The sequence below is a fragment of the Athene cunicularia genome, assembly GCF_003259725.1.
Source record: "Athene cunicularia isolate RWA chromosome 13 unlocalized genomic scaffold, athCun1 chr13_part1, whole genome shotgun sequence".
NCBI lineage: Eukaryota > Metazoa > Chordata > Aves > Strigiformes > Strigidae > Athene > Athene cunicularia.
In genome coordinates this window covers 783,212-810,754 of record NW_020799117.1, presented here as the reverse complement: position 1 = coordinate 810,754, position 27,543 = coordinate 783,212, and the positions used below count along the sequence as shown (strand labels likewise).

The 27,543-nt window shown below is 46.9% G+C and overlaps 1 long non-coding RNA gene across 1 annotated transcript; it reads right to left on the bottom strand.

The window, feature by feature from the left end:
• Positions 1 to 50: 50 nt before the first annotated feature.
• On the bottom strand, positions 51 to 21,267 carry LOC113485158. Its single transcript, XR_003399368.1, has 3 exons — positions 21,183 to 21,267; positions 1,313 to 1,396; positions 51 to 1,026 (listed from the first exon to the last, which is right to left on the bottom strand). It is a non-coding gene; the product is annotated as an uncharacterized LOC113485158 (long non-coding RNA).
• Between the last annotated feature and the right edge of the window lie 6,276 nt (positions 21,268 to 27,543).

Below are 27,543 nucleotides of genomic sequence, written 5' to 3'. Positions count from 1 at the left end.
CCAGGGAATATTCTGCTCCTCCTGCAAGGTCCCGGGCAATATCGGGAGAATTCTGCCTTTAGCAGAGCGCACAGAAATATATGACAACCACTTCACAGTAGCCTAAATCACTGCTGACACGTTATCAGAGCTACTCAAACTTTATATAACGTGTCTTACAGAGACTCCTAAAGAGCAGCCAAAAATCTTTGTTCCACACAGAAATCTCATAACCCCAGACTCCCTTCCCGGTCTCATTTAGAGGGTTAAGACAATGGATTAGGTGAGCACTCCTCTCGCCGTGGAGCACAGCACTGGGAGCACCAGCTCCGAGAAGCATTTTTAGTGACATGTCGAAATTGAAGTCTGCTTCTCGTTCAGTCTCCCACTTCTTTAAAATTGCTTTGCTGTGTGAGGAGTGTCCGTACAGATAAAGCTTTTAGTCCTCTGTGACACGACGTTTCCTGGACACGGAGCACTAGAGACCGAGGGGGGCGGGTGGTTCAGCTTTGGGCTCACATTCATCTTCCAGCCCCTAAATGGCAGCACCAGTCACCCATGTCCAGGCTGTCTCCAGCACTAATGAATTGAGTCTGTCTTTCCTTGCTTCAACACTGCATCCTCCTCCCAGCTCTTCCCGAACACAATCTTGTTATCTTTGGACCTTGCACGGGGTTTTTTTAATTATCATTATTATTTATATAGCACAATGCACACAGACAAATTTAATCATGTTGTTTACATGAGCTAACCGAGAGACTCATGGAGAAATTACATATTTTGTTCCTACTGTTGGCACAAACACAATTTCTTTCCTCACTCCCATTAACACATTTAGTGCTTATAAAAGTCTGATGGTGCTGGAGATGGAAGTGTTTTCTCCAAAGAACAGGTGAACCATAAACAATAACCAAAGTTCCTCCCACCCTAATGCCTCAATAAGTGTGCTTCAATCCCACGATGGAATGATTAGGTAAAGTAGCCAAAAAACCAAGTCCAGACTAATGATATTTCATGAAGAGCTATTGGAAAGCTCAGACAGAAATCCTGCAGAAAGACAAAACAGGAATTACCGAAATGCAGATACACAAACCTTCAGACAAAATATTAAATCAAATCCTTCTGAAAAAAAAAAAAAAAAATAGAACAGCAAAAGGAGGTGACAGGCAGAATAGATATTCAGTTTATGAGATGGAAGAGCACAAAAGAGCAGTCTGGGGGATAGGTTAGAAAAAAAATAGAAGTTTAAACAAAATATATACCTATGCACCCCAATGGGCAAGGAAAGGAAAGGGAAAAGAGCAAAGCTTAAAAGTAATTCTTGCTGACTTACAAACTTGTAAGGAAGGTCTCTTGCTGCTTGAACAGATGGGTCTGAAATTGTTCTGTCAGCAGGAACATCGCGGGCTGTATTTGCCTGGAAGGGACAAACCCTGGTTGGGAGATGTACGAGGCAGAGGTGCCACACAGGTACTTGATGTGAGCACGCCCCTGCGCAGGCGGCCTGCAGACGACGTGCCTCCTGCAGAGACACTTCATCTCTCCTTCCCCTTGCCGGGCAGCCCTTGTACAACGCACCAGTTACTTCTGCTCACGCAGAGCGTCAAGGAACCGGAGCCAAAAATGAAACAGAGCAAAGACCCTTCCTCTTCCAGCTCGTTTGGTGAAGGCATCCCACAATTTTCTATTCAAAAGGTCCATTCGGCCATCGGAAGGGGAGGGGCGGAGTTCTGCCACATGTGGGTCAGCGCTGAGGTTCAGAACAGCCCTGGCAGCCAGGGACCGTCACTGCCCAGCGGCTCCCACCACGCCGGCCTCTTCCCTAGGAAAGCGGCTTCATCCCCCCAGGTTTGTGCCTGTATGCTGCGGACGTGAAGACACCTTTGATAAACACTAGTGTTTCTGTATATTTACATTTTCCTTGGAAGTATTTCAGATCGAGGCATTCTAATCGGTTCTTTGGCAGAACATCAAGGTTTTGCCTATCTCGTAAACCTGAGTACGGAAAGAGAACTTTTCCAAAATCGCCCATGCAGAAAATGTCATCGGTGCACAAATTCCCAAAAGTACAAAATACCTACCCAGCTGCATCCCTTTAATATCTGCACAGCAACGGAATAATTAAGCAGTTCTGCTGGTTCCCTAGAAGGAGGAGAGATATGTGGCTCCTCTGACACAGAAAAAGATGACTGAAAACTGCTGCAACTGGAAAACAATTAACCATCAGGAACAGAAATTCTTGTTTATACACTTCCCCAATCTGGTGTCATTAACGGGACTGTCCTGACACAGAGGTGCTGACAACCTTAAAGGACGACATACGAGTTCACTGAGTGCTTTCAGCACCCTCGGAGACAGCTGAAATCAAGAAAACCTTAAACCACATATTGGCCGTTTCTGCTGCGAGCAGCCGGCTTCGCTCCCAGCTCCTGAGGGACAGCAGGGTCCCAGCAAACTTGTGGAACAAATCACAATGGACTGTGGCCAGTGGAATGAAACAAAGGCTGAAACACCTTTCTCAATAGGAATTTTAGAAGTTGTTTATCAGAGACAGATTCCCCTTCCTTTGAGCCCAGGGAAAACCATGCAGCTGCGACATCCCCACGTGCTGCAGGTGGGCTCGGGGCTGCTGACCGCCACCCGCCCTGACACGGCCTTGCCAACGTACCTGCAGCCAGAGTGAGCCCCACTGCCAGCAAAGCCCTGGGTCCTACACGCACAACTTTAGCGGGTACCATCGGTCATCCACAGCATCAGAAATCGCCATCAAACCTTTGTCAGAGCCAACAGCCAACGTGGTCCCGCGGCCAGCGGCCAAGGGCAGGAGCTCCTGCTCACCCACGGGCAAACCCCTCCCAAATAACCGCCGCGCCGCTGCCCGCTTCTCACTTGGCGTTCTCGGGAGACCTCCAAAATACTTTGGAAGAACACAAATTTATAACTACGGTGGATATGAAAAATTACAGAGTCAGTCCCGTGCGGCTTTCTACAGCAGATGCCGCCAGCAGTCACCGTCTCCGAGTGATTGCTGCCCGCCTGTGCCTGTCCCACAGGGAACGGCCCCACCGCCTCGCGTTCGCCAACACCCTCCTCCGTCCCTCAGGTGTCAGCCTTGCTTCTGTCTCATATTACCTCGGAAAATGAGTATTTCAGGGCAGCTGTTCCAAACCTTTACTTACCTTGAAGTCTGACTCAGTCCCATCCCCGAAGGCAAGCTTTTGTGCCACAACACTTGTCTGGTTTCGCCATCTAAATGAGTTGATCTACAGACCTGTCTTAAGCCATTTGTTCACCATGGTTAAAACCAGTCTCATTTTTGCAGTCTCTCTCCACCCAGTTCTGTTTTCCGCAATATCCCTGCAAATACAGACAAAGAGCGTTTACAGGTACAACCCACGAGACATTTTCTACATGATAATCCTTTCCCTGGTCTTCCTCAGTGATAGGCTGGCACACAGGCAGAGGGCAGTTTGAAGTTTTAAGGAAAAAAGCATTGCAAATGCAGTTAAGGGAAATCCCTCCAGCAGGACTGTACTATAAGAACATACATGGAATTAGGATGCTGATACATATTTAAGATAAGCTTAATTTTGCAGAATTTGTACGTGGCCCCATAAAACAGTTTGGGAAAACAAATCTAAATTCAGTGCCCCCTTTCAGACAAAGGCTAGCTAGCAGGCAGTAACGGATCAGTTTTCTTTCCCTGCAGCCTCCAGCTCTTTCTGGAAGCAAGGAGTCAGATTTTAAGCCAATAGGAATATTTCTTCGGTGAGTGACAGATCTAGTTCTACGTATTTTTTTTAAAAAGCAAAAAACCACCAGCCCTTTTCTGTTTGTTCTATAGAAATGATCACCTCTACAACAAAGCAAATCACAGGGGTGTGAAGGGACAGAACCCAGTTTGAAAGAGCATCCAGGCAGAAGGCAAGCCCTGACCTGATGGAGACCGCAGTCCAAAAGAGTCCAGAACTTGCCAGGGATGGGTCGGCTTCTCATCCCAAGGTTAAGTTGGGTAATACTGGAAGCAGCAGGTGATGGAGAACAGCTTTTTGTTATCTGCTGGAGTGTCATCTCAGACACCTGGATCACATAACGAAAGTCTCCCTGAGTGGCTCTAATTAGGCACCCATTGTTTACCATATGCTTCAGTTTTTGCAAGGACAAACGTACCCGCAGTTTGCTCATTGGGCACAGATTGCCTCTCTTCTTGGGATGGACCCTCTGGAGACTATGCCCAGAGGACTCTGCAAGTCTCCGGCACAATGTCTTTCCATACAGGAGGAGAGTAACAACTTTGTGAGGCGAGAGTTGAGAAGAAATCCAACTACGTGAATATCTGTTATGGATTTGCATTAGGTGCATGTTCATTTTGTCAGTGGCTGTGCCAGTATTCGGTTACTAATGCAGGCTTTAAAAACAGGAGAGCATCACTTCAGGGATAATGAAATTTCACAAGGAGAAAGAATATTGGCTCTAAAGGTCTAAAACCACAGAGACACTGTTTTCAGACCAGCTGTGACTCATCTGCTTTGTGGAAATCCAGGTTATGATTTCCAATCACAGCCTTTGACAACTCTGATTACGTTGGTTGGATTTCGTTACGTTTCTGCAATTTTCTGGTATTAGATTATATTTTAAAAAATAGAGACACATAAGTAGAGGGGTTTGTCTACCTGAAACCACAGGGAGCGGAAGACTTCTGCCTAATGGTTTTTAATCCAAGCCTATGTAAATTTTAGGCTGGGTGATCCTGTGACATAATGAGGTCTGTCAAGCACAAGTCACCGCGCTGTGACTGCAATGTGAATAGACAGTCGCATTATCTGGTACGCAGCAGATAGATATTGCTATTAGAGACGAGAGGGGAGAGGTGACAAAAACGTCCCGTTCCATGGTGAGCAGTGGTCACATTTCATTGTAATGTGAGCAAGAATCATTTGGCACTTTAATCAAAGCGGCATCTCCCGCTCCGAGAACAGATAACTACGGCAAAGGAGGCGGCAGGATGACTTGCACCCTTCTGTATCTCGTTAGCGAGAATTGCCTTGCGGTGCTGAAAGCCGAGTGCATTGGGAGGGGTAAGGAGAGAAGGCAGACACGAGTTGGAGGAGTCTACTTCTGGTCAGTGCCTTAACCTCCCGTGCGCAGGTAAGTGACAGGTGCCGTTCATTCCCCTTCCCCCCGCAGCCGTCCTGCCGGCAGTGCCGACCTGAGCACGGATCCGGACAGCGGTTTCCCGTCTTCTGCACCCCACCTCTGCCCCTCCAAACTCTTCCACGGCACTGGCTCCGTGTCTTTGTCTTCTCCACAGACCAAATCCTACAGAAATACGTAAAAGCAAGAATTTATTTTCAAAACACCCAACGAGTCCAGCAAATCATTTGGAACAAACTAAGCCATAATACCGATTCCTTTTTTTTTTTTTTCTTTATTTTCATTCTTTATGGATCTTGAGGTAGTTCTCCTCCTCCTCCTCATTTTTTTTTTCTGCTGTTATCATTGTCACCTTTTCATTTCAATGAAAACAGAAATGGAAAAGGGAAAAGACTATCTGTCTATGCTTCAGTTTTACACTTCAAAGACTTGCACATGTCTATGGATCTAACATTCAGGCTGAAGGAAAGTTTATTGGGGTGGAATAACGCCAGCTCTAACCCTCACAGGTGCAAAGCTGACTGATCCCTTCTCGGGCAGCTCCGAGAACAGCCTTGTCCTGCAACAGCAAGTACAGCACTGGAGTTAGGGCACAAGCCTGGCTTAGCAGGCAGCACACCTGATCTCTGGATCTCCAGACTAATTTTGACCTTCTGCCCCCTACAGCTGGTTCCATTAGAACCTGCGTAAGAGACAGATACATAAAACATGGCTTTATAATAAAACACGCAGGAACCATGAAGTCCAGCTCCCTCCAGAAGTGATTTGTCAAGATTAAACTTCTTGCTATGCTCTTCCCCAGCTAACAGCCCGCTGACTATTTGACTAGGCATTGTTAAGAGTCAAAGACAGCCAGAAAACAGTCCGTAAGTCACTTCAGAAAGAATAAGAGAGCGCTCAGATTAACTTGTTTATTTCAAAGCTCCTGTGCCCCAGCTTCACCAAAGAGCTCCGTAGTCTCTTACACCATCACTTACTCATGCTGATGGCACGTACAGCAAGCTGGAGCCAAGGGAAGCAGCCAGGGGCACGTACAGTGCTCCTTAGGGGATGGATGACCTTTGAATCCCACCACTGAGCGTGGGGCTCCAGCTAGTGAGTGAAAGCAGTCGCTTGTCTCTCAGGGTCTCCAAAACTGCATCTTTAAACCAGTAAATAAGCGACAGCCGCCCTCAGCTTACTGCCTGAAGTATTTAGCAAAACTTCTTACATAGAGTGAAACAGCTCGGCGGCTCCGAGCCAGCTCACCTTGCGTGGCACACCAAGTCCTGTGTAGGAGGCGGGGAGAAGGTCACCAAAAGCAATTAAAGCTCGAAGCGAGAGGTGGTCTGGGGAAGAGGTCAGCGCAGAGTCCCTTCACTGCGGCGTGACGCCTCACGGGCGGCAGCCCCGGGCTGTGAAGATGAAATTGGGACAGACCCTGCGGCCGGGCGCTCCGCGGCACCGGGGGTGCGCTCACCCCTGCAGAGGACAAGGACGGGGCCACGCAGCACCACCAGCACCCCCGCGCTGGCACAGGCACTTCTCCACCCCTCCAAACAGATGGAGCTCAGCCCTCAGCACCCTCAACGGTAACAAGCTCCAGTTCCTAATATTTAAAATTCTCCAAAATTATAATATTTTTGTCCAGCTCCAACCCACGCTGCCACAGCAATCCATTGCCAGCCCTCCTGAAAGCCCCCGACTTCTGCTCCCTCTGCCTTCAGTCTCTATAGACTTAAACTACAAACAAAACGATAAGTCATATCTCAGTCTCCTTTTAATACTTGGAGATTCATTTTTGTGCCAATTCAGTTCAAAAATAATTTTTATTTCCCACTAAACAGAAATGAAAAGGTCATGCTGAAGCTGGAAGCAGTATTTTGATATTTCTTAAATGAGATATGCCCCATGGAGCCAGCAAAGTTAAAACACCCCCCGTTCCCCTCCGAGCTGCCAGGGTGCGAGTGGTGAACCCCCGGGATTCCCCCGCACAACACACCCGCTGGGCTGGAGGCTCACCAGTGGCTTCACCAGGGGAAACGCAAGAAAAGTTTTGCACAACAGCCGTTACCATAACACCTTCCCGTTTCTGTTGACTGGCACATTCCAATGAAATTAATTCTGCCACAAAGCTCTGGACCTGCTCTGTCCACGAGCAGACATGATCTGTTGGAAGAATAAAGTCTATCACAAAATCAATGCTACGTTTTTCCTGCATTTAGTTTATCGCTTTCATTGATTACACCACTAAAAACTGTTCAAGCTCAGCGACAAGAAAATATCTAAACACTGAAGAAGTTATAAATCCACATTAAAGATAACGTTCTAGATCCTCAGCTGCTGAATGTCAAACTGTTTTTTAAAAGGCCCAAAATTCACTGAAATAAGGTTCTGCGATTTTTATGCAGTGCAAAAACCTGCTTTCAGTTGTAGCATATAATATGCAGATACTCCATAAACATTAATTAAATTAAGCTAAAAATTTTATCATTTTATAACTGAGCAGCATCCAAAAATTCTACGGATTAAAACAATTTTGAATAAAGCCTGTCTTACAGGATTAGATTATTGTAATAGCTGCACAAAGGGAACACCAGATTTTCTGAGTTCATAGACAAGGCTGAGGAAAATCCAGTTTAAAACTGCTTTGTCGGGGAAACTCAGAGCAGCGCGTTTCTTGCATCACAAGACGACGTACGCGTGTTTGAACAGGTAGATGAGTTGGTATCTGTAAAACACACAGAATGGTATTTTTGAACTTACTATATTGAAAACTAAAAGTTCCAGAGGCAGTTTACTACAGGGGGAAAAAAAAAAAAAAAAAATCACTTATTTACCCCAAATCTCTGCCTTCCAGTGCGCCTGAGCCTCTTGTTTGGAAGTTTGCTCAGGTCACACCTGAAGACTCTGCCTTCTGAGGGTATTTTTCTGGCAGTCCAGGCAGAGAAAGCTGCACGAGGCGGCTACGAGCACCGGTGTGACTGTGCTCAGTCCCAGGAGAGGAAAAACCACCTGGCAGCCGCCCGGCACGCCGGCCTCGCCAAGCCCAGAGCCAGCTCTCCAAAAGCTTTCTGAGCTTCCCAACATAGGCAATCAGTCACGCGACGCTCTTGAAGGGAAGGACAGGCAGACATCACCCCCGTGCACCAGTACCTACCTTCTGCATTTTTAAATTAACCCGAGATTCAGTTCAGTATAGAGCTGATAGAGAGATGGCAACGACTCCCAGAACCGCCACTGCCTGCGTGGCTGAAGCTCTCCTGAGGACTTAAAAAAAAAAACCCAAAAAAACCCACCAACACTAATATTAATAAGCAAAATAAAAACTGGCTAAAAGTAACAACAAGATTTTGCAGAGCAATCTGCATAAATTCCCACACACAGATCCCTGCCTCAGTAACTGTGGTTAAGCATCCTGGATCAGGTTTATTTTATGTTCTGTCATCATAATCACAGCTACGTGGCTGCAATCCCCCACAACAGAGATATTCCAGGGCGGGGAATCTGTGTATCTGCAAGCTTCGTAACTGCCTTTTTATTGCACTCCTGTAGTTTCTAGAATTTCTAAAACAGTGGATATTAACACAGCGTTCACAAAGAATATTAATAGGTTACAGCAGAGCAACCAGGGTACGTAGCGGCCTCGAAGCGTATCACAGAGCATCCAAATTAAAGCTGGCGTGTGCAGGGATGACAACGCTGTAGAACCAGGCACCAAATCACCCATCAGTCACACAAACCACAGCCCTGAACCTCTTCCACGGCCGGTAACTCCAGAGCCACGTATGAGACTTCACTGTAAGCCAAGGTACAAAGGTAACGGTTTGGTCACCATTTCAGCCTCACAAAATCATCGATTTTTTGTTGTTGTTGTTGATTCTTCATAATTATCTCGCAGTTGCCAAAGGCGCATCATCGGGCCATCAGTAACGCGCCATAATTACACACTGCTTGCAGAGCTAATACTAATTTCTCTTTGTAGATATTCTGGATGCGGCACAAAGCGGAGAGCGCTGCCTGGGTTTTCGTTCTTGAAAGACCAAACTGCTCACGGTTCGAATGAGAAGTCCTGATCCCATATGAAAACTCTGACAGCTTTTGGGTTCATTGGGCTCTTCTTGCTATAAATCAAGGTTGTAGATTTCCTCTAGGACCGCTGGCAGAGAATGAAAGTGCTGGGAAATTCCACTTTCCTTAAAGTGGAAATATTCAAACAGCGTAAGGGGCTGCACGGCAAACCTCAGGGCTCAGCATCCTTTTTATAATTGGAGAAAGAGGAGAGGATGAACCTGGAGAAATATCAGCTGCACAGATTATAAACTTCTGTCTTTTCCCATTTCCTAGCACAGCGAAGAGCAGGCACACACATCAGTATAAATCAGCATCACGTATCTATTAAGGTAAACATCCACTGTCAGCGTGCTTGACAGTCACAGTCTTTGTCTTTAGGATTTCAAACATTTTAGCCACCGTGTATTTGCAATTCTTCATTCATTTCTGATCAGAAATGTGTTTTCTCAAGAGGCTCTTAATAGTCGTACCAATTAATGCATGAATTCTAGCAGGTGAGTCGCCTCTCTCCCCTCCTGGGAATGATATATTCAATTACTGCCAGCAGATGTATGTAAGTCGGGGAGCAAAACACAAATTCTTTTTTATTTCTGCTCCACGCATCACTGAGTATTTTCAACTCATTTTTATTCAGAGGTTTTTGTGTTAAAAAAAGCTGTTCACTCCCATCCTATACATTACACTGTGCGTTTTTTAAAATCTTTTAAATCACACTGGAATGTTTCTGTCTCTAACGACCCAGTGAGTGATGCCAGCCTATTCTTTGGACATCTGTTAGCACGGGGAGGCCTGCGCGGGGGATGGAGCAATCAGCTCATGCATCATGCCAGGTCATGCGCAAGCATCTTTCAAAGCATCGGGGCATAATTTGCACAAATGAGGATCCTTGGGAGTTTAGTGCCTGATCTAAGAGCATCTAAATGATTACCAAAACATAATAGCCTGTCGTTAAAGTTCCTGGTGTTTAGAGTAACACTGAAATCAGTCACCGAGTCTGTCTCAGTTCAGAAGCCAGTGGGGCCCCCGTCCCAGTGAAGAAATTGTGCCTCAGGGAGATGACACGATGACATGACATTCAAGATCACATCTTGCACCCACACGGAATTCCGTCCTATTGACACTGAATGCTTATAGACTTCTGTATGTGAAGGCTCCCGGGCAGCCTTGCACCTCGAAGAATCTCACATTTGTGTTCAATGTCATATTTTAACCTCCCCGTGCCGAGCTCCTGGTCCTACTCCACCCCGAAGTGGATATAGAGAACTCCTGTGGACACAAAATCAGAAAGCAGAAGGGTACGCTGTGAGCTTGCTCCAGGGCTGACAGAAGCCAGAAGAAGCCTTTCCATTTCCTCCAGAGGCCTCGAGACGGGAAGTCTCCGGTCCAGCCTCCTGCTCAAGGAAGGGTCAGCACTGAGCTCTGCCCAAGTTGCTCAGGGCAGTTGAGTCTTGAAAACCACCGCGAGCGGAGACTCCAGGAGCCCCTGGGCCAGCATTCAGTTATCCTCATAGCCAACGTCTGATCCTCTAGAACGTCCCCTGCTTCACTAGATGCCTGTCGCCTCTCCTCCCCGCTCTGTGCCCGGGCAGGGAGGCTGCCTTCGGCATCTTTGGCGCCTTGGGCGTTACTGGAAGGCCCCTGTTACATCCCCTGAACCCCTCTCCTCTCCGGGCTACAAAAGTCCAATTCCCTCAGCCTCCTCTCACAGGGTAAGGGCTCCAATTGCCTGGGAACATTTGCATGAACACAGCTTATTACATTTCTCATTTGCATTCCTAATAATCTGTTTCTCAGCCAACTTCATTCTATAGCCTTACAACTTCGAGGCGGTGGAGCATGCTAGCACTTTTTTTACAAAAAAAAATCAACAAGGTTCCACTGTGGTGATTGCATAAATTTCCATGTCTTCATGGAAAACGTTTCAGAGAGTTATTTCAAAACGACAGGTTCTGGGCTTTCCAGAAATCTGCACCAATATATTTATGCCCTGAACGGGATGGGGTCATATGCTCAGCTGATGTAAGCTGCCACGGCACCACTGCTCCTACGGAATTTCATTATTTTTTTTTACTCCAGCTAAGGATTAGACCAACAGTTTCTTGTAGGAGGCTAGCCAGCATTTCAAATCACAGCCTTGTTATTTTGGCAGCTTATCTCTGTGTACAGAAACCAATTATTGCTGGAATGCATTCCTTTTTTGTTCAGCTTCATTTTAAAGATTTAGCAACCCCTTCTTTCCACTGCTGTTCCTAGATTGCTTAAAGGACACGATAGCAGGATAATCAGAAGGAATTGCACTGGTAAAGAAAAAGTGGTAGGCATTTTCTTTTGAGCATTAGCACGCAGAAATTCTTACTTAAACACCGAAGAATACGCAAGTCATCTGCTTACACGCACTAAACAAGAAAATCCCACATTCTTCAACATCATTTCTTCAAGTTTCTGTTCTTCCAATCCCCCAGGCCAGACATCTGGAAAGGCAGAGCTTCAGAGAGGCTGCACAAACGGAAAGGAAGGAGCAGCTCACGGCAGCAGGACGCTTAACCAGAACTCCCGGAACCGCCGGGCCAGCCGCAGGTGAAGAATGGTTAACTAACCTGGTTATCTTTCATGCTCAAAACAGTTCTAAGTTTATTCCCTGAACTCTCATGCAAAAGCCCCAGCCATCACGGGAACGAAACAAAATCAAACCCCAAGGAAAGTCTGAGAGGTTATACGCTTTGTTCTCCTACCAGCATTCATTTTCATATTTGGGGAAAGGAAGGCAACGTCTAAATGGCATTTGCAAAAGTTTCATCTCTAATAATTTCATCAGTCTGCCACGTTCTTCATATAACAGAATTTCCTTTTTCTCTGTACTTCCATGAAGCCTGAGATTCCATACCCAGTGTGACTGAACAACAGAATTAAATATCAGCCGCGCTCAGCTGGTTCAGTTGCACAGTCCCTTTCCTTCTCAAGGAATTAATTTTTTTCTGGGACTTTTCATTTTCAACTCAGAATTGAAGCAAAGGCACAAAATATTTTTAGCCCATCTTGGATGGAAAGTGAGGAAAAGCCACGCTACACACAGACAATGTTAATGCAGAATTTTAGGAATGTTTCAGTAGCTGCTGTTCGAGAAAAGGTCCAGAAAACTGATTCCTATTTTGACCTTTGTCCCAGGCTCCCAGGATGAACCTGCATTCTTCTTCCTTGCCTCTTCCCTCCGCTGCTGGGGTGAAGTGGGGGCTGAGGGGGCTCTGGGAAGGCCGAGCTCTCTCTGTGCCCCTTCAGAGGGCAAACAGGCAGGTCACTGATGCAGAGATGCTCAGGGTGTGTCAGTCACAAGCCTGGGGAGAGGTGGAAGATGCTCCTTACAGAGGGAGGATCTGGGGTTAGAGCGAGCTGCCTGAATAAAGAAGTGAGCCTGACATGATCTTTCCTGCTCATAAACAAAAAATGACATGTTTGATCCTCAAGTCCTTCTTCTCTTGTCTGTTTTATATTTATATATATATATATATATATATATATATGTGTGTATAGATAGATGACACAGAGGAAAAATATCTGTGTAAAATATTAAGCTTGTGTAGTCTGAAGTGGAAATGTTCTCATGAACTCTGGACCAGGCTGCTTTGATGCCTGAACGCTTTGATGTGTGTTTGGATCGGGGTAGTTCTGCAGTTTAGACACAGTTTCTGATTCCTCTTTCCTTTTACTTTCTTTATACACAACCGCACATCTCCCACCTCTGAGGGGGGGGAGGAGGACTGTCAGATCATGGAAGGAACCAGCAAGAGGAATTAACCTTTAGATGCCAATTACCATTACATGAAGAACAACCTGAGCGACAGGATAATTCAGCTCTGTCGATTAGTGAGTCAGAAGCAACTGCACAGAGCTTGGACTATGAAAAGAACAAAAGGCTGCTCGTTTCAAACTGTTTTACCAGAACCAATACACAGTGCTAGGAAGTAAAACACCTGAGTGGTCTGATGGATAATACTCCTCGCTCATATATCCTGTAGCACTTCTGCCCTTGTGCTAATGGACTGATCCACAGAGATAAGAGAGGGCAAAGCTACAAGCTGAAACAGGTTAACTTGACGTCCCGCTTTATGATGTAACATCATTCAACATGTTCACCTTCAAAAAAAAAAAAAAAAAAAAAAAAGTCTTGTCAGTCCTACTGCTGTTAATACCAACAGTTCAGTCGCTTCCACAGTGGGGAAGATCCTCTCCCCGCTCTCAAATAGTTTAGAAAAAAACACCTGTGAAACACCTGGAAAATAACGCACATATTTACCAAAAGTAAAACACGTCCCTGTCTACATGAAGCACACAAGCCCCCAAAGGCAAGTTTCTCCTGCACGGTGCAAAGCCCCTGTAATTGTTTCATATGATCCACAGCTGAGTGCATTGTTAAATGATTCACATCTTACCTCCGCGATCTGAAAACGCACACACTGTGTGCTAAGTATTAATCTGAGAGATACCATTTAACCGTAAGTGATTTAAAAGTAAAAGGAGAGAGGACAACACAGAAAATGACTAAACACTCGAGTTCACATCAAAAAAATCTGTTCAAAAATATATCACGCATGTGGGGACGGAGCCAACGTAACTGCCCACAGCTCTCCGCAGCCTTGGCGTACAAGACCGGTTCTGACTAACACGGATCTTAGCAAGATTCTTTGGTTTTACAGAGGTGCCTGATGGATAAGACACGCGATTCGCTTATTTCAAATATTATTTTAAAATTTTACAGAAGAGAAGAATTGGATTTTAACACTTACGACTTAAACTGCCTGCTTTTTCAGCAGCCAGACATTTCTACAGACAAGCTGGGGGGTTTGGTTTTTCCTGTCTGTGTTTTCCTGGTGAACACCGAGGGAGCTGCACATGGAGGGGGTGAGCAGAGAGAATGAGACAGAGTACTTTTCAATTCCCATGTGGGTAGCAGATTTCAACAGTTCTCAAATCCCACTGGCTTCAGTACACTCTTCATCCACCCTGAAGAGGCAGAAGCAGGTTAAAGCGGTTTTAAAAGCCACTGGTGGGAGCCCCGCTAACCAGGGCTTGCACCGACACCAAGCTGGGGTGAAGGATGCTGAACCCCAGACTCGTGCTTGCTGCTGCTTGAGGAGATATTTCATTTCATTCTCGTCAGGAACCACAGGCTTCCCGAGCTACAGCTAATTATACAAGATTTATCTGCACAAAAACATGGGGATTAGGCAGGCAGGAAAGCAGCGAAAATTTATTTGGAGGTTTTGTTTAATGAAAAGGTATAAAAACCAGGATTTGTACAGAAACAAATCATCTCTGAAACATGTATCTAAAGACAAGCGGGGGGAGGAGATTAGCATTCAGTTTGGTTTCTTTTCTCCCATCCTTTCATGCTGCTGCCAGGAGAAAGAAAAAATAAGGATATGAACTTGTGATGCAGGAGTTGATACTCCTGGCAGACAGGAGACTGCTGCCCCTCTCCATCACTCCTGAGCCACAAGTTACTCGCAGAGCTAAAATTAATTTTTACCAACCTGTATCGTACACCAGCTGCTGACCGACCCCATGAGGAGGTCAGTCCCCACAGAGTGAGATCAAACTCCCATTAATCAAACCTGGTTGTAAAAAAGGAAGATAAAGATACCAAAGCTGTCCCCAGTTTCACCAGGAGTAGGATCAGCGTGAGGCAGGACGGGGACACACAGCTGACAGAGGGACGGGTGGTCACCTCGGTCCCCACTGTGCGAGCTGACAAACGAAACCCAAACTGGACCTCCAGCATCACTCAGCACTCCCACGTCAAGGTGCCTCTGGTCTTACAACGACCGGTAGCTGTGTGGGCAGCTTCCACTCATGCTGGGCAAGATCAAGACTCCCCCTCCACTGAGGTGAGAGACCAGAACACCACTGGCCTTTTCTCCTTTGTACCTCGGGTGAGAAATTCCTGCTATAAACATTTCCAAAGTAACTTGTAGTCCTGACATTCTACCTCCCTTAATTTCGGCAAAGATAGATTCCAGTCTTCTTTAAAAGAAGCTTGTTCCCAAGCTCTCCCCCTCTATTACTCTCCTGCAGTTTTAGGAGCATTAATTAGTCATTATACATCGATCCTAATCTGTGATACACATGAGGAGAACCCAACAGCGCTTCATCACTTGTGTTTATGACTCATTTGCATAAGAGAGCTTTAATAAATCAGTCTCAAGACAAGGACATTCTGCAGGTTAAACACGTACACCGAAACTCAAATCATCACCAACATTTTCATCATATTCACATTTGATCACCCGATGAAATAGCACCGTGTGTCTCCATTTCTTTTTCAAGAGCACAGCGCTCCTCCTGAAAGATTCCCAGCGACTCCCACGTGCCCCAGAGCCACGGAAAAGTGACAGCACCTTTCCTCGGCACTTGCTCAACATCTCAGGCAACGCGTTCTTGAAAAGAAGCTCTGCCACAGGATGACGCATAAGGAATAAGATAGTATTTGTTTCATTATTCATCTATCAAAAATTCCCCCCCCCTTCTTCACTGCCATTTAACATTTTGATGAACTGAATTTGGAAAAATTACAAATAGCCATACTGGCAACTGAACAGTTTGATGCTGATTTTATAGGCAGCTGTTTTCTAAAAAAAGTATATTTATGGTATTATAATTATCTTACAAATCCATTTGTGGGAGGAAGACGTAATATTTCTTCTCCATTTAGACTGGAAGCTCCGAGAAGCCAGGGCTGGCTGCGGCTTTATTCTGTACGGTGCTGAGCGTGGGAACAGAACACAAATAAACGGATGTTAAAAACACGGTAAAAACTTTCGTGCAGGTAACACCTTTACAAGGGCAAAACACCTCTTCAGAACCCCCGGGCATCTTGGCAGAGTTGCCCTCATCCCCACCCAGGCACGCCGGAGGGCTGCGGCACAGCTCGGCTGTCTCAGGTCCGGCGCAGCGTAACGTGAAAGTTACGGGGAGCAAGAGGGCCGTGGGTCTGTCACCTGCTGCTCCGGCCTTTCACCGTAAGCTTCTCACTTTAACCTCCTCCCTCTTCCATGGAAGATGCTTTTTTTTCCTGTAGCAGCGTTTTTTGCTGTCTTGCTGCCTCACCACAAATCCTCCAAATTAAGCACCATGTCATCCGTACATCTGGAATAGTTAAGACTCTCACTACTGGCATTTCACTGGAGCTGAAGTAATTCTGTCAGCAGAAAAATTCTTCCTCCTCTTCCCAAGGAACATCCCGGCAGCTTCGGGTGCAACAGGGAGTCACCTCGTGCCGGTGTTCTGCTGGAACTGGCACGGCCGTGGTCTCTGTGCAACCTGTAGCTCTTCACCTGGAGATGTACACTCCTGCCGATGGAGCAGCTGCTAGAAACTGTCGCAGTTTGAGCCTCTTTGCCTGGGTAAGAGCGTGCCTGCTTGCAGCCTGGAGCACAGAAGCTCCTCTCCAAGTCCTTGCAAAACCAGATCAACATCTCCAATAGCTCACACCGTTTTTCTTCTTTTCAGCATTGAATAGATCGTCCACTCACCGGAGTGTTGCAGCAAACCCAGCAGTAGGTGCAGGATAATTATAGTAGTTGCACCCGGCTCTCTTTAAAATCTCAATTAAAGGAGAGATCAGCAGTAACAAATCAGGAAATTAAAAGAAAAATTCCTTTGATCATTTTCCAGTTTTATGTTTCTCAATTGTTTTAGTTCAATCAAGACTCAAGGAAAAAAGTAATTTGGGTTTAGCTGGAGTTTCACAAGGGTCCCGAAGCCTTTGGAAAGCACCAAAATCTGGGTTCCTGCATCCTACTCAACACCAATCAGCACTGATGAGCTTCAGGTACCTCACTCCCTAGAGCCCTCAACACCAGACACAGATCAGATCCTTAGGGCCGTATGAAACATGAACTGAATCATGGTGTACCTCTACAGGGACACACTTCGTGGAAAAGAGACAGCCAAGCCCACCTAATTTGATGAAAAAGCGCACTAACCGAAGTCCCTCAGGCTTCCCAGGTGTGTTCATGCAGGGCAGAGGGTGCACGGGAGCTCTGTAACCTTCGGCTGTGCCGGGGGGAGCAACCTCACCCACCACACGGAGCAGAGCCCACGTCACCGCGCTTGGAACGCGCAGAGGGAGGTACGCCACGGAAGCTGCGTGACAGTTCAAATGCAATCCAGAGCTTTCATGTATCATCTCTCCGGAGTGGTCTGCATAGGAACACAAGATTTTCCAGGAACATCCGTCCTGCAGGACAGAAAACCTTAGGCAGCGTTTTGAGCTTTCAGGTCTCTAATACACTTTTAAGAATTTTTGCCTAAAAGACGCTGCTGAAGGTGAATGGAAGAGTGGCGTCAAAAGATAATTTAATTCTCAAATGAATTCAGATTTTTCAAAAAGCCAGGTTTCATCTCCCAAGCAGCTCCAACATATTCCTTTCCATTTATCATATGACAAAACAGCCCTTACCCAATTACATGATCAAATTCTTGCTGTTAGATTTTCATCTCATGCCACGGGTCACTGAAGAGGCTGTAGAGGAAAAGGTTGCTTTCTAGCTGGTCTTTCCATTTTCACTGCCAAGATGGGAATGCTGGTAGTAAAGAAGGTGAGAGGAAGGTGGAAGGAGCAGCAAACACTCCCTAGAGAGGGCTGAGCATAACGCTATACACCAGCAGTGTGGTCGATGGGAAAACAGGGGAAGAACAGACAATTCTCGAACAGATGGTGGGCAACAGTCAGCAACGGGCACTGCTCCGTGCGGGGCTGCGCAGCGTGGCAACAGCGAGGGCCACTGCGCTGCTGTAACAACGGGTCACACACCCAGGAGGTCCAGCAGAAAGTGCAAATGGTGGGGAGGTTCTACATGTGCTGCTCAGCACCAACATGCAGAAGATGTCCCGTTCACTGCAGATTTCAGCAGCTCAGGGAGGTGGGCGAGACTTCTCCCCGCCTGAGCATCCTCTGACACACTCCAGTGGGGCTCAGCACAGCTTCGTAACTTGAGCAAGCAGAGACGATGGTTTTGGGTCAGAAAACGTGAGTTGTAAATAATGGAATATAAAGCCAGGAAAGAACAGACCGAGCTGAAGCTCAGTGACACAATGAGGATTTGAGCAGATACAGCTGCACAGTTGGAATGCTAAAATTTTCAGTGCTGTGCTGGCATTTCTCAGCTCCCGGTAAAAATAGCACCACTGGTGTGGTTACCAGGGACCGCAAAAACCTGTGAGAAAGTTCCAGTGTTGAACAGGTATTAAAAATAAAACAGCCCGCTGGGAGTGTGGATTGCAAAGCCACAGGGAGAGGAATGAGGTTTGCACGTGTGAGAACAGTGACACGGGGCTGTGAGAAGCGCTGGGCCGGCAGGTTGGGGACTGCACGTCCCGCACTCGCGGGGACGGAGCGGGAGCAGCCGCTGCCCCGTTTGTGGCCAGTGCAGGGGGACACAGCCCCCGGCTTGGCACAGCACATCCAGGGACTGTGTCCGGTTACCCAGCATGAGTTCCTGGCTCTGCGTTGAGACCAGAGACCCGTGCTCGCCTTTCAACACCTGCCAGGAAAGCACAATGTAGACTTTTCCACTGATCCTACCAGCACCCCTCAGTCCTCAAACACCATTCCCGCTGCTTCAGCCAGGCAAGGGACAAGGACCTAGAGAAGACCCCAAACCATACGGTTCTGTGTATACACACACATTTTTGACTGAGAAGGTACAAAGAATTAAAGCAACTCAATCCCAACCTCAGCATCCCTGTAACAGCAGCCGACGTCCTGTGGGTCAGGTCCTTTGATTAAAGAACATAGAAGTTACTGAAAATCTATTAACTGGCCTGTACAGTTGAAAGATAGCTCAAACGAGAGAAAAATCACCCTGCTGAATTGAAAAATAAGGCCTGAATTCCCCAAGTGTATGTTACTCTTGACTTTGGCATCAACAGAAGAATAAATAGAAATGTGGTGTTTTATGAGACTCTTTGCAGAGGAGTGTATAAAGGTCTTGAGGTATGCAGAGTGTCCTGTTAAATTAGAGTCATCACAGGAATTACAGCGAGTTCAGTCCACTGTCAGGGATCTGATCAAGAACACTTAACCTGCTGCTCACAGCTTGATCCCCAAAAATCTCATGAAAGCACATAACGCTATCATCCACAGCATCTCCTATCGCTCTGAAAACATACCTCATCGTAACAACGCCATTCGAGACTCAAATCACCTTCCCTAAGCAGATAAACCGAGGGGAGCGGAGCGGCGTATGCACATACACACGGTGACTTCTGAGACAAAGGGCAGACCAGCGAGCTCGTGCTATTGTCGGTGCGCTACAAGGAGCTGATAAACCATCCGAACTACGAACGCTGTTGGAGTGGATGTCAAAAGTAGGAGCATAAAACGTACCCGTGAATGTATCCCAGAATAAATACACTGATCCAAAAGTCTTCCAGAAACACAGATTTAACGGCTGAACCTTGTAAAATGGTGACTCCACATTTTTTTTTTAAGTTTGTGAGGCTGATGACATCATATTACTAAACCTCACACAGAACATATGCAAGCGAACAATCTCCAACATAAGGCACGGCAAACATCACAGAAAGAGTTAAAGTGATTAACAGGGGTGCACTCGCCATTGCCTCCCTGCTCAAACATCCCTTGTAGCTGGATCATTTTGGAAAAGAGCTGCGAGTTCACGACCTAAAGACTTGTGTGAGCTTGTGTCCTCAGCCACTTTAACAAGACGCCTTCCCTGTTCCGAGCCCAGGTACAGAAATCGCCGCCTTCAGCCGCCGTCTCCAGCGCCTGGCAATACAAGACTTCCTACAAGGGACTTCTCCGCAAATCAGCATCAGTCGTTCCTGCTGAGCCTCACACTTGTTACTTCTTTCAACCTACCACGAGCATATTCCAGAGCTATTGTCACTGCAGCGTGATTCAATGAGCCCTCTCTCTCCCCACACCCTCATTCTCTCCTTTGCTAATTCTCCAGCCTGGAACAGCAGATGCTTTCCTATCAAAACTTTCAGTGCAGAGTGCTGACATTTGGAGATAAACAGAAAAGCACTAGGCAGGCAGCTAATTCTCATCTCATCCTGCTCAGCATTTCGATTACCATTTGCTTTTAAGATGTCTATCCACAGCACTAGTACAGGGATATGTCAGACATGCGGCCCTGCTAATAAAAAGACAACACCACACTTTGCATGTCAAACAACACTGTAGATCAGCTCAGAAATTTCACAGCACACGTAAAACCCTATTAACTGCACCACCATTTGAAGACCCAATTTGAAGCTGCAGCAAAAGCTCGTTCTCCAAACTGATTGTGGCATTACAGAACACACTTGTCCCTCTGGGTCTGAAGATTTTATTTATTTAAGCTCCCTGACCCCAGAGACCAAAATTCAGTCAACTCTGCATCAGGCATAATAATTAGACACGCGAGGGCAGGCACCGCACCGCCTCCTTCCCTTCGCCCCACGCTCGCCTCCCATGCACTGAGCCACGTAATCAGGCTCGTGCATACGAGTGCAAGCGCTGAAACCATCATCATTTTAGGGACTGACAGGCCCCGGGGCCAGGGGAAGCGGGCACCTACAGAAAATAGCAGCACAGCGCATTGCTGACTGCCGAGGTGCGGATCACACCCGGGATGGCGAGCACGCCAGGCTGGCTGGCTCACAGACTGTCTCTGGTAGCAGAGGAGCATAACTCCAGTCTGTGCCCAGCTCAAAGCCTCTCCCAAGCTTAGAGAGCCCACTAGGCTAACGTGCCCGATTGCTTAGTGCATCCCCTGTGCGCGTCAGCTCAAGGCTCTCAGATGCAGGACAAACCAAACCGGAGCCTGTGGCCACGGGAGCTGGTGGGAGCTGAATGATCAGCATCCCCAGCCAGCTGCTCCGGTTCACAGGGCTGCCAGCACACGCCCAGGGCACGGGGAAGCACTTTTGAAAAGGCATCTGAGCAAACTGAGCCTCACTCACACGCGAGGATCCCTCGGCCAACGTCCTACCTGGTGTGCGTTATCTCTCCCGCCTGCCAGTGTAAGGAGCAAGCCGAAGCCACCAAGAGCTGTCATAAACCCTGAACACGAATTCAGTGAGGCAATCATTCCCTTGGAGGGTTTATAATCTACCTTAAATAGAAGCCTCTTCACCTGGGCACGTTGCTATGGCCACTTGATCCGGGTACTTAATATAGAAACACTAAATGGCAGCTTAGGGATTTACAGGAACCTTCCCCTGAACAAAAGGAGGGGGAAGGATGGGCGGTGGCCGTGTACAAGGAGCGTGCTGGTAAGCGAAACTGGTTCCTGCAAACGATCTGCAACAATCCTTATCAAAGCTATGAACATGCTTACTTTAATCTCAAAGACTCCTTCAGCCTTCGGCCTTTCGCAGGTGCCAGCCACTGGTATCATCTGTGGAGCTTGTCCCGCGCAGACCCCTCCAAAATGAGACAAGAGCGATGCAATAAGCAATTCAGCTTTATTGATCCACAGCCTTAATGCAACATAAAGCCAGGGGTAAACACGCATCTTAGCTCTGAATGAACACTGAAAACACGATCTTTTTCTGTAAGTCGGTGACTGTGGAGTGAGAATTCAATTACTCGGTGGTAAAGTAAGAAGAGCGTAGCATTTTCTAATAGTTTCTGTATGAGAGGTCACGTGCATCTCATCTTCGCAAGAACTCACTGCGGACCAAAGAGGCAGCTGGGACACGCAGCATTGCTGTTAGTGATGAGGACCACAACCAAAAGCTTAAATTGATTGAAAACCTGCTCCCTCCCAGTTCATCTTTGTTTCGAAGAAGGTTCTGAAGGCACTGTAAGATGATTCTTACCCTCAATAAAAGCTGTTCACCAGCCAGGCTGTATGCCAGCTGCAATATCCCTTTCCACATGGAACTCCTACTGTGGGAACAACAAGCCAGTAAATGTACCCTGCTTGTAACACGGAGAAGAACTCAAGTGGGAAACCTACAGGATCTCTCGCAAGACTCTTGCCATCAGCACTCCTGAAGGTGGCATTCGGGGTTTCCAACCAGTGCCCCCAGTTCCCTCAAGCCCAGTTGGGCGCCAGATGGCCGGGCCGGGCTCACATGCCGGCAGGACAGAGAAACAGAGCTCAGGGTCTGCCCGGGGGCCGCAGCGAGACGCGGGTCAGAGCCGGCAGGCAGGCTCAGCGCCGAGCCCCCGTCCCGGAACAGCGCTGCCCCGAGCACTGGAAAGGCCTTTGCCTTGCTGGGACAGACACGCACAGCGGGAGGGTGAGGTGGCACCGCCGGGCAGCACCACGGCAACACGCGAAGCCTCTCCATCGCCCCACACCTCAACCTCTGAGCTCAGCCGGCTCTTTCCAAAGCCATCATCTTCCGAAGCCTGGCTAACGGCAGAGGGTTCCCTAAAGGCTGTTGATGTATTAGTGCCAGCAAAGCCTTGAGGGATTTTACAGCCTCCAGTAGAGTTTATCACCTATTCGGGGGTTTGTAGAAGCCCCCAGGACCATGCCTGACAGAATTCTTGTGGCTGAAAAATGTTTCTGAAAGACAGCCCTTGTGCCCACGGGATAGACCAGGCTGTGCTGTACAACAGGTATTTGCAAAAGATTTCCCTAAGAACTATAAATCCATACAAGTTCCCCCCTCAAAGCAACACTTTGAAGACTCTCTGCTCTACTGGCGACCTACCCAAGACATTTTTCAAGAGTGTTTTAAGTAAACACCAAGCAATAAAAGGTTATTCGCCAAAAGGGCCAAATGGTGTGACCTCTTTGGTCGCTGGAGTGAAAGTGCTTTGTTGTCATACAAAGAGCCTTTACCTTATTCTCTGCAGAGGTACCAGGCTTATCTCTGCGTAAGAATTATCCCTTTTATTAAAAACACTTGCTAAAATACCAGCAGCACCTCACTATGCCAGAGCAGGCACCGAGGAAGCGAAAGCCAGACAGCTAATACCCTGGATTTCATGATAATCCAAACTTCCCGTCCAATTCGGTAAAATATTTGCACCCAACCTACAGGAAGGATTTTCTCGGCACATTATATCTATAGAATGTGTCTTGTGTTGATTCTGTTGAGTAAACCCTGAAGTCAGGCCCATCAGTATTTATGGGCGTTGTGGGCAGCTCCCCCCCCGGTCGAATAGATTTCCACCAGAGCATTTGTGTCATTTCCCAGGTGCCATAAAACACATCCCTCCCCTCCCCACCGGTGTTTTATAGAGAACACTGTATAACAGATCAGTAGAAATTGGTATTTTAGCCCTACTCGACAATTTTCAATGAATCACCACCCTCCTATGAATACCACGATACCATTTTGGCAGGGGGGGGTTGTGCTTTAACAGGTACCTGCCCGTACCTGAAGCTGTATTCATCTCAACAGCCGTCCGTGCGTGGCTGCAGCCTCTCAGTTCTTGCTGGAAGAAAAATTCACATAAGGGAGCATTCCTAGTATCAGTAGCAGGGTATTGCACAGAGGATAAGACACTGGTGCCCCCACCCTTGCGCAGGGCCCCAGGCTGTCGGGTTTGTCGGGGAGAGGAGGCAGAGTCAAGCAGGACGTAGTTCTTACAGAAATACCAGCGGGACTCGCGCACATCTTTATCTTACAGCACAAGCAGCTTGCCGGCACAGATCTCATCTCCAATACACCCTAGGGGTTTTCTCCAGGACAAGCCCTCTTCCGACCCTCGAATACTGCGGGACTTCATCACTGTTTTCCGACTCTTTCCTTAGTGAAACTTCAGCAGAAGCCCCTCCCACACCCTCTGACCTCTCTCTGCTTCTCTCATTTAAACACCTTTAACTATCAGACTAATTATGTTAAAGCCACATCCACCCCTAACAATGGTTTCGAAATACACCAAAAGGAAATAACGGTGTTGAGGCAGGACCCTGACGAGCAGGGGAACACTCTTGGGAAACCTGCAAGGCGTCAGTCAGGATGTTCCCCTTCTGCTTTCCCGACACAATTCATGAAACAAACATGAGCGTTGCTGCCAGTTGCAGACTTCTGCATAAACACACACCGTCAGAGATGTCCAGGTGCAGTTTTATGCACCAGCCCTTCGGAGCGCTTCACTGAACACCCCCGACGGCCTGAGGTCGTGCCCGCTCCCCCCCGCGCACCCCTCCCACGGGAGCGTCACCACTGCGGCGGTGGGAATGACGAGAGCATCCGCAGGACTTGCCTTTCATCCAGGACTTTGAGCAACTTGTGAACACCAGGTTTCAGGTGTTCTGACACGCTCACCAGCGCAAGCTTTCCAGGTACAGGTTTGTGTTAAGGTGACCTCAGAATTATGTAGAAACGGAGCAGGAATTTAATGAATGGCAGTGTGCCTACATGTTGGCCTGAGGTATGTAAATGCCTTTCTCCGGGAACTGCTATCTGCCAGGGTATCCCACTAAGCAATTCCCACATGTTCTTCTCCCAAAGGTAGCTCAGACCCTCGGGATCCTCATTTCCATCAATGCCAACTGAACCCAAGCCTCTCGGGCTGTTGCCTCTGGTTTGTGTGTGGCTCCTCAAACACTGCTGATGCCTGAGGAGCTCCACTGCCAAGAGCAGAGCGCGGGGTACCCTAAGAGACATGTCCAAACCCAGCCAGGAGGAGAGCGTGGGAAAGGCAGGAAAGAAACTGGACTTTGGGGGCTGATAACCCAGCCAGAGACACAGCTGGACACATTCCTCTAGTCCAACAGCTCTAAACATTAGAAGCCTCATCCATGTCTTATAGCTTATCCCACTGCTTCTAGCTAAATTAATTTAAAAATTATGTTCTCAGCACTTGTCCCCTTCACACGCTAGGAGCCGATTATCACAGCCACTCTTAGTTGCCATTTATCCAACTGAAACATTTTGTTCTTTTAATCTTTCCTTTAAGTTCTTCAAGCTCCTTAATCATTTCTGTTGTACGTCCCCGACTTCATTGTAATGCACAGCTTGCTGGCATTTGGGTACTCTCGATAACAACACTCCTAAGTTAATAGAGTCATGCCAAGAACGAATCTGCCCAAACTGGCAGAAGCGTTTTTAAGAGGCCAAACCCCCGTAATCCCTCTTCAGATGGCACTGGTAGGGCTGCACCCAGGTTTCTGCGTTTGGTTCTCCATACCTAAATACTAAAACTTGTAGAGAAGTGAATGACTTAATTATCTCAACAAAAGATTGATTCTTCCCCCCACGACATACTACGGACACCCTACATGCTAATACATCCTACAACTTCCTTCCATCAGCCGCAGATTTCTTTGCCCCTCACCTGCTCCTCCGTTTTCCAACTGTCGCTGCTCTCCCAGTCTCAGGCACCTCCCGGAGGAGAAACCACACCAGCGAGGAAACCTTTTCCCTTCCCAGGCAAAGACTGTGCTTTACCTTATTTTCTACATACAAGATGTAACCCTTGAATAAAGAGAGTCTCATTTTACAGATCTTCAAACGTTTTCACCTTCCTGGTGATCCCTTTGTGAAATTATTTCACCTTCACGCGATTTCCGGAGCCGCGCGCAGCGAGCGCTGCCCTTGGGGCCATCCGAAGCAGGAATGCCTTCGTGCCTCTGCACACTGCTGGCTCAAAAACACCAACCCCAAACCCCCAAACCCGATACACTTGGAGGACAAAAAGCATCCGTAGCTGTCGTAGCCCAACCCCGCAATCGGACCTTACGGCACCGCTTAGATTCCAGAGGGGATGTGTTTGAAGAGGCAGCACGGGGAATCACGCGAGCAGCAGGCACGCTGCCTGGGGCTGTCCGTTTCTTTTGGCTGTCAGGGTTTTCCAGTTTTGTTTTATAGTTTCCTTTGGCTCTATAAAATACTTTGACACACTGCTGCAGACCTCTGGCTTGCTTTCTATTCCATTTTTTTTCTGACTAAGTGAGATGCCACTTTGAAAGGCATTGAGGCATCACCGCTAAATTACACCCACCGTTTGTGCAGACAAGCATGTAGTGAATTTACTCCTACTTACCCGTTCAACATCTAATTCTGTTGGTGCCAAACCCCTGTGCCAGGCGGGGCAGACGGACGCAGCACCCCTTCCCCCCGAGGTCTGCGCACACCAACCCCGGTTAGTTCAGCAGGACGCGCTTTCCACCTCTCTTCGATGACTTTGACTGCTCTGTTTTCACAGATAACCCGTTTTATCGCATCAATTCATTTTGCTCCTCAAAGATTCACTTGAATCTGTCCAATCCAACATCCAGGCAGGCGCTCAGAGGGGCAAATACCCAGCCACCTCGGCGTAAATACAGGTGTCACCCCACAGAAATTCATTTTGTCCCAATTTCATAGGGTTTTTTTTTTTGTGCTTTGAAGTATTTTAAGCTACTCTAGCTAAAATTATTTGGAGAGAAATGAATCTGCATGTCTAAAATGTTATAATTAGTGATTATTGATAGCTGGCTACTGCTGATTAACTTTCAGTTGTGGAGCAATTGCTGTTTTCATGTTAGACAAAGCAAGACTTGATGCAGCAAATCAGTTCAGTAGGACAAACTAAAGAGACAAAAAATAAATTAACACGGCACGGGATTCTAGTCAACCTAGTATTTCATTCCTTTGAGAATAAATTCTAAAATGTACCTGTTGCAAATAGAACTGTTTGGACATGTTTATAGATCTCTAACATTAAACGTTAAATCCTAACTGGAATTAAGTGAATAACTGATCTGAAATTTTCTATCCCTTTCTACTCAAAAAAAACCCAGAACCAATAAATCAAATCAGATTTGAGCTGATCAAAATGTTTACTAAACATTAAAAAAAAAAACCTTTCAAAAACTCAAGCCAGTTCTGGCATTTTTAGACGATGATTTTGAATCGAACAGTTTAATTCATTTCAAATGTTATTCTACAAAAAAAAAAAAAAAAAAAAAAAAAAAAAAAAAAAAAAAAAAAGAATAAAAGTCTCTCAGGCTAACCTAAAATTAAGTTTTTCAGTTTGAACAGAAACTTTAAGAAAAGCAAAAAGGACTTTAAAAGTATTAACTTCAGCTAAAGAAACACTCCTATAGTGGAAGAAACAACAAATCAAGAACGGCATTTTTAAAACGCGTGGAAGTTTACCTGCGCGGCGTGCTTCTGCACGGGGAATATTTTATAAAGTTTTTGAACATAACACCTCATTTTACCCCTCAGGGCACGTCTGTATCTTGGAGATCAGCCCTCCCTCACCTGAGGAGGAATCCACGCAGGTTTGTCCTACAGCCGCAAGAACTGTTTCACCTTTTGCTCAGCTGAAGCCTCGATGATTTTTTCTTTTTTTCCCCCCCATCTTAATGAAAAATATTTGTGGAAATAGATGGTGCTACGAAAAGGAAGACAGCTGCGAGATGGCTGGCTTCAGATGACATCAGTAATGGGGGC